Consider the following 8,068-nt stretch of genomic DNA (forward strand, 5'->3'; position numbering starts at 1 on the left):
CTGCTCACCCTAGTTGGCCAAAACAGCCTTTTGCGATCCCAGGCCTAATGGTTAAGGCTTGGGCCAGACTTAGCTACAACCCACCCTGTGGGGGGTGTCCCAGGCCCCCGAGTGCAACCAGGACCCTCGTTAAGGAGGATCCCATTTGTTGTTCAAACAAGGTGAATTTGTTGACTCTCTTCACCTCCCATCTTAGCTCAGTATTCTGGTCATATTAAATATCCAAATATCTTTATTGCACTACCCATTGGCCGTGACAAATCTGAATAAAAAATAAATACAAGCATAAGGGGTGTCGCACCACAAATAATGGTCTTTATTTAGATTTCTTTGTTTCCCTTATCACAGCTATATTGTCCAGGGTCTTCTTTCTGATCTTTTTGGCTGCCAAAGCAAAAAGGGTGACTTTATGAGTCACTGAAGGATTTACATCACTTAGAAGCCATAGGACCTTCTCTGCCGGGGAGAGACATCTTTCCTGTACAGATGATGCGGTGAGAAATTGCCTCCTGGGTCCAACGTATAGTGAGCAATATAGTAAATAGTGCCACTTCTTGGCCCTTGGGCTAAGATCAAGTGTAGTATCTGTTCTTATCAGTCATATTCAAGGCATAAAAATCTACATAGAAAATTACAGGAAAAGTTGTAGAGGAATCCAGACTGCATTCTTGAGGAAACTTCACCCAGACCTAGACCTTGAAATCATCAGCCTTCCACCTTCACTTTAGGTTGAAGACATTTATGACTTCACTTGTTCATTTAGTAGCAGACTCCTTTTTATTTTAAGAAATATTGTTGAAGCACCATGTTTGTTAGGAAAGTCCACAAAATAGCAGAATCTGTTTGGAGAGCCAGAAGCAAATTCGCCAAGGGGTTCTGAGTTTCACGTGAGCTGTAATGCACCTTCTGCCTTCAGCAAGAACAATGCATGCTTACGGCTATCACCTTCAAACCCGAACACTCTTTTTTCTTCCCCAAGACTTGGTTCTTGGCCTACTTCTGCAAGGTTTGTCTATAAATAAAAATGCTTCCTCAACTTTGTGAGTGGACCACATGCAAGTGTGGTTGGTGACATATTCTATTTGTGTAGACCACTTTGCAAAGGACTGGCCATGAGCCAGTGACCGCAGAATCAAACTAAAGTCAAATCGCAACAGCCTGGCCAGTCCTGGGAAACGCTCTGATGCATAAAAGCCTAGTTATGCATTTGACAACTGATCATGCCTCAGTGGGCTTCCAGAGAAGCATCTGTGGAGGACAATTGGTAACAAGGGAGAGGATAACATTAAATATGTCAAAGGGTTTGTAAAGGCACATGGGATGGTAAAATTTGAAAGTTACCTGCGTGACTGAATGGAGCAATAACTCATCTGGCAATAGAGCTGACCTTTGTTTGCTGCAAAATATTTAATTCATGATTCTGCTTTTCACATTTGATCATTACCCTAGAAAATATTTTCTTCAACGTTGCTTGCTGTTTGTAACTGTTTGGACATTTTGGCCTTGCGATTTTAATGTACTGAATGTTCACAAACCCCTCTGCGCAGTCACTATTCAGAAGTGTTTGTGTTTATTATTATCCATTTCTTGATTTATATACTGCCCAATGCCAAAATAGGCTTGTAGGTGATCTTCAAGTATAAAAACCATTTACACAATCATTGAAATTCAAGCACCCATAATTAAAATACACAATGAAAGTCTATTATATATTTTGGAAAATAGTTTGTCAGTTTGCTATGCATTTGGACACCTCTTTAGATATCATAATCAAATGTTGCACGATGACTCCTCATATCAAAGAGCAGCTTTTTATCTATGCTTTGGCTACAATTGAACGCCGTTTTGAATCAATTGAAATCAAGATTGACGAAGTTGAGGGCTTGGTTCACTTTTGTCCTTATTGCAAGGATAAGTCAAAGCTGGACACTACTAACATTTATAGTGCAGCATAAGTGTTGGAGAAATATGAAAGAAATAAATGGTCAATTATTTGTACATATTACAGCAAAATTAAGAGGCAAAACAAGGTCAGGAGATCAATGTATTAGATGTTGTGCTAATATGCAATAAAAGATAATAGTTCTCCTATATCATATTTATTTAATGTTTTCCTAAGCTGCTGCTGAATCCTGAACACACCAAAGCTAATAAATTTTATTAAAATGTTATTACATACTTTATATATCAAGAGGTGATAGGCAAAGCTCCCTTTTCTCACCTTGAGTCAAGAAAGTCAAGAAAGATCAATATGTAATCAACATATATTAATCATTAATCATTAATCACCATTACTAGGAATCATAAAATGGAAAAAATACACATCAGGAATACTGTTGTATTGTGGAATAATATCATTACATGTAGAGGTTTCTCATTGGCAAGGAAGGTGCATTCTGTTCAATGTCGATGCCTTTTTCTGGATTTTGTAGATTCATCCCAAGGAAAGGCAAAACGTGTTCAGTTCATTATGATGCAAAAAACAGGCCTGTTAAAAACAATGGGACTACCCATGAGCAATACTGTGGTGGTTTCCAGGCATTATTTCTTTTCTTTTTTAAATGTCTTATATATTGGCATTAATTTGCCATTATGACAGCCATGTCCCAATGAAATGGTTCTCACTCTGCTGTCTCAGCACATCTCTTAACCTTGCCCCAGACACCCACCCACCCAGTTATCAACTGCATATCAAGATTCAATCAATATTGAATAAAATAATAATAATAATAATAATAATAATACATATATTGTCAATGTACAACCTGTGTACAATTAAATTAACTGAGCCTCCCTCCCCCCCAAACACTCAGTCTCATTGCACTCTATGTGCTTGTCACACAACACACCAACCCCAAAAGTCAGTTGCACTATAGCCAATGATATCACATGCTGTGTTCACCACCCTCTGTAAAGACTTTCTGTCCATGGCTCTCAGGCCAACGTACCACACTGTAATACAATATGAGAGGACACTTTCTAAGTATATGTATAAAAGGTAAAGGTAAAGGGACCCCTGACCATTAGGTCCAGTCGTGACCGACTCTGGGGTTGCGCGCTCATCTCGCATTATTGGCCGAGGGAGCCGGCGTATAGCTTCCAGGTCATGTGGCCAGCATGACAAAGCCGCTTCTGGCAAACCAGAGCAGCACATGGAAACGCCGTTTACCTTCCCGCTGTAGTGGTTCCTATTTATCTACTTGCATTTTGACATGCTTTCGAACTGCTAGGTGGGCAGGAGCTGGGACCAAGCAACGGGAGCTCACCCCGTCACAGGGATTCGAACCGCCGACCTTCTGATCGGCAAGCCCTAGGCTCAGTGGTTTAACCACAGCGCCACCTGGGTCCCTTAAGTATATGTATAAGGAGGTAATAAATTGTTGTTTAACATTGTTCTTTCGCAAGACTCTGAAGAAATGGAGTCTCTGTTGGGCCTTCCTAACCACCTGAGTTATATTGCTTTCCCAACTTCCCCAAGTTATATTGCTTTCTTCACTAAGGTAAATTCCCAGGAATTTGAAGGAAGAGACTCTCTCCACACACACACACACACACACACACACACACACACACACACACACACACACCGATATACAACGGGGCTAGTTCCCCTCTCTTCCTCCGAAAGTCCAACACCATCTCCTTTGTCTTGCTAATATTTAGGTGCAAGTTATATTCTAGGCACCATGTAGATACTTTTTGAACCTCTCCCCTGTATGCTGATTCTTCTCCACCTGTAATTAGACCCATTATGGTAGTATCATCTTCAAACTTAATAATTACAGTAGGTGGATCAGATGAAATGCAGTCATAACGAGTACAGGTAGGGACTCAGCACACATCCCTGTGGGGTGCCAGTACTGAGCTTCAAGGAGGTAGATGTAACAGGCCCAATCCTCACTGTTTGTGTCCGATCCCTCAGAAAGTTTTTAATCCAGTCACAGATGGTAAAAGAAAGGTCTAGTTCAATTAGATAAGAATGTCTGGAAAAAAGGTATTAAATGCTGAGCTATATCAATAAACAACATTCTAACATAATTCCCCATGGGGGGCAGGTAAGTCCTGCCTTGCAAAATCAATCACAAGATGTGGCACACACAAAACATTTTAATGGCAATTCCCACCAACTTGGGCCGCCCCCGGCTCCCTCAAATATTTTATTGGGGGGGGGGGCAAAGGGACCTCAGTTCCTACGAGTTGGCTCCTATGCCGTATATTCAGTGGGCAAATGTATCTTTCAATGACCGTTATCTAATATGAGGTGATGGAAAAGCTATGTAAAATTGTTGCAGTATTGATTCATAGGAAGAGGAGCTGATCGGAGCACAGAGCAGCACAACTGCAACAATAGATTTTGTATTCATGCCAGTGTTGTGAGCTTTCAACCTAAGGGAAGAACTGTCATGGTTGGCTCGTCCAGCTGAAAACATTCAGTTCCACAAGCTATATTTTGAGCTGTCATTGCAAAGCAGGGCCATCTTTAAGGACTTGGGAGTTCTATCATAACCCCACAACCTCGCCTCAGCCAAAATGAAAGAAAGAAAATGGCACTTTTAATTAATTTTTTTCAACTTATGCATATATGATTTTGAATAAATATAATAGTGCCCTCAGAAACTGCAGCTGAATTTATATTGCAAATATTACCTCCTATATTCAAGTAAGAAATTGTAAGGATGTAGCCCGCTGGATAGTAATTCAATTCTTTGCTTAAAATGGAATTTTAAATGAATGTAATACTTTTCCATATTAAGTTTTTAAGCTTTAACTGACTATTTTCATTTTAAACCCAACCCATTTTCATTCTTTTAAAAACTGAATAGGCAATAGACTCAGTGTCTGCTGGGAGGGAAGGATATGTTATTAAAATACTCTTATTGGCAATGACCTTGGATCTAAATATTTGTTTCAAATTTTCGATATGCTCTAATTAGAAGACTTCCCTTTACCTTTCAGGGGATGACAGATGCAGACCTTCCAAGTATGGGTGACACCTGGCTTGAGACCAGTACATGTGAAAAGGATCTAGGAGTCTTGGTAGACCAGAAACTTGACATGAGTCAACAGTGGGATGTAGCAGCTAAAAAAGCCAGTGCAATTCTGGGCTGCATCAATAGACGTATAGCATCTAGATCAAGGGAAGTAATAGTATCATTGTATTCTGCTCTGGTCAGACCTCACCTAGAGTACTGTGTCCAGTTCTGGGCACCACAGTTCAAGATGGATACTGACAAGCTGGAACGTGTCCAGAGGTGGGCAACCAAAATGGAAATGATGCCTTATGAGGAACGGCTTAGGGAACTGGGTATGTTTAGCCTGGAGAAGAGAAGGTTAAGGGGTGATATGATAGCCATGTTCAAATATATAAAAGGATGTCATATAGAGGAGGGTGAAAGGTTGTTTTCTGCTGCTCCAGAGAAGCGGACACGGAGCAATGGATTCAAACTACAAGAAAGAAGGTTCCACCTAAACATTAGGAAGAACTTCCTGACAGTAAGAGCTGTTCGACAGTGGAATTTGCTGCCAAGGAGTGTGGTGGAGTCTCCTTCTTTGGAGGTCTTTAAGCAGAGGCTTGACAGCCATATGTCAAGAATGCTTTGATGGTGTTTCCTGCTTGGCAGGGGGTTGGACTGGATGGCCCTTGTGGTCTCTTCCAACTCTATGATTCTATGATTCTATCCCTATTTTCCAGGCACAGTCCCAGATTTACAGAAGCTGTCTCAGTTTCTGATTTGATCCCAGATTGACCCACTTTTCCTTCGGACATCCCTATTTTCATTGGAGAGATGTTGGAGGGTATGGAGTTAATGCAACGTAACCACCAAGGATGTAAGTAACTATACAATCTTTAGAAGACATCTGAAGGCAGCCCTTTATGGGGATTTTTTTTATGTTTAATGTTGAATATGTTTTTATATATGTTGGAAGCTGCCCAGAGTGGCTGGGGCAATGCAATCAGATGAGTGGGGTATAAATAAAATAATAACAACAACTATTATTACTAATGTTATTATTGAATAGAACGTCCCTAATTTCAACGGAGAAATGTAGGAGGATATGGGGATATTAAAATGAAGGCCAAACCATGGTATATACAGCATCCAAAATTGACCTGATTTTGGCCAGTCATCACAGGAAGATGCAATACACAGAATATTCCATCTCTTGATGTCCAGTCTCATATGTTGTGGGTGAGGGGATAGGATTCTAAGCCTGTAATCCAATTTACAGTTACCTGGGGGAAACACCTGTTACATAAACGGGCAGAGCAGACATAAACGGGATTGAACTGTTAGAGCACATCTATAGATGACTTCGGGATGGAGACAAATAAATGTTAATGCCCACCTGTGTTTGGCAACCAACTTGAAGTGAGACATAGGCAGATTACTAGCATATCACACCATGCAACACCGATGAACCTTAGGTATGCTAGGAAAGCAGGTTATTGTGGTAAACCAAGTGAGTTTCTTCAGAGGCAACTATAAAAACAAATAGCAAGAGTAATTGGAAACACTTAAAACTGTGTGCCATTAAGATATATTTTAAAATATGTCAATATAACCCAATATTACAGATGTGCAGCACAATCTTAAGCATCATTATTCAGGAGTAAGACTTCCTTTGTGTTCAGTGAGCCTTACTCCCTTTGAAAGTGTGCATCCTTAATAACTAATATACGGCTCCTAAATAAAGGTTAAACATCATAAAGTTTAATAAGAATAAATAAACCAGACACACAACAAAACACTGATTACTGTCTCATGTTTTCATGCTAAACTGTCAGTATGGTTATTACTAAATACTGTTAAATTTGTTAACTTTAATCCATTTTGCAGCTACCGGTACTAAGGAAAATATCCTGAAAAATAGATAACACTCTAATATTTGTCACTGTATTCTTTTTGGTGCCTGCTGAAGACATTCTTATTCAGACATGCCTAAGCAGGTGTTTTGAAAGTTTGTATGTCTTTTAATTGGCTTTCGTTTACTGTAGTTTTAACTTCCTTAACTTTAACTTTAATTATGTTTGCAATTTTAAAGTGATATTTTAATGAAGTGTTGTTAAACAATATTACATATAACAGAGAATGGTTTCATATAATGTGCAGATTTCATATTATAGTAGATTTAGATATTTAGGCTGCAACCCTATACCAATTACAGTATATGAAAGTTAGCTCCATTGAACTTAGTGGGATTTGCACCTGAATAGACATGTACAGGTTTCTGCTGTGAGGCTACAGTCATATACACACACTTATCTGGGAGTATGTTCTGGACTCAGTAGGAATGACTTTTGCATAGGCATGCAGAATTGCACTGCATTTTTTCAAAACTGACATTTTCAGGGTTTTGTTATAGTTGCCCTTGAAGAAAAGATTCGTAGCCAAAATGCACTGTGCTCCTCACAAACTCTTTCCTAATACTTTAGGGGGATTTTATCTGTTGTATTTTTACTCTTGTCTGCCATATGTTTTCAAATAACCCCAGTGATGTTAAAGTAAATATTGGGGTGTCCTCCTGTCTGCTTTTACTTCATGAACCACCTCTGAGCTGTGTAAGGTATCAATATATCATTTAGTGGAGACCTTTTTACTTTGCTCGTTGGCAAAACATTTGCAGGAAAAGGAATTTATTAACTTCTTTATTTTCACAACAGTATAGACATTCTGGCCAGATACATAAACTTGGAAGGCACTGTAAACAGATTCTGGAAAGTTATTGATTTTATTGCATTATATTTCAAAGGTTTTCATATAGCTGTAAAACTCAGCCTGGAATCTAATATTCCCTGCCTGTATTTACTGAGCACTTACATTTCCTCTCTTTTCCCCAGTGATGCTCCAGTAAGAGTGCTCCACCTTCCAGAGTGTCTGGCCTTTCTGGTTGCACAGCTATTTAAGAAAAAAATTCCGATGAATCTGGCAACTGTTGGCTTAATGGCAACGGAATGACCCTCAGCTCAGCATTTATAATGAAACGCTGAATCGTAAACACATCCATGTGCTCAAGCTAAGCAAGTGTCTGTCACAAAATTAGATCCTTGCTTTAAAAGACTTCTAAA

General features: G+C 39.4%; 1 pseudogene; it reads left to right on the top strand.

Annotated features, from left to right (window-relative positions):
- The first annotated feature begins 546 nt into the window (after positions 1-546).
- LOC148687314 (U2 spliceosomal RNA) lies at positions 547-666 on the top strand (annotated as a pseudogene).
- Positions 667-8,068: the final 7,402 nt, after the last annotated feature.

This window comes from Zootoca vivipara, chromosome Z1 (genome assembly GCF_965207765.1).
Source record: "Zootoca vivipara chromosome Z1, rZooViv2.hap1.1, whole genome shotgun sequence".
Lineage (NCBI taxonomy): Eukaryota > Metazoa > Chordata > Lepidosauria > Squamata > Lacertidae > Zootoca > Zootoca vivipara.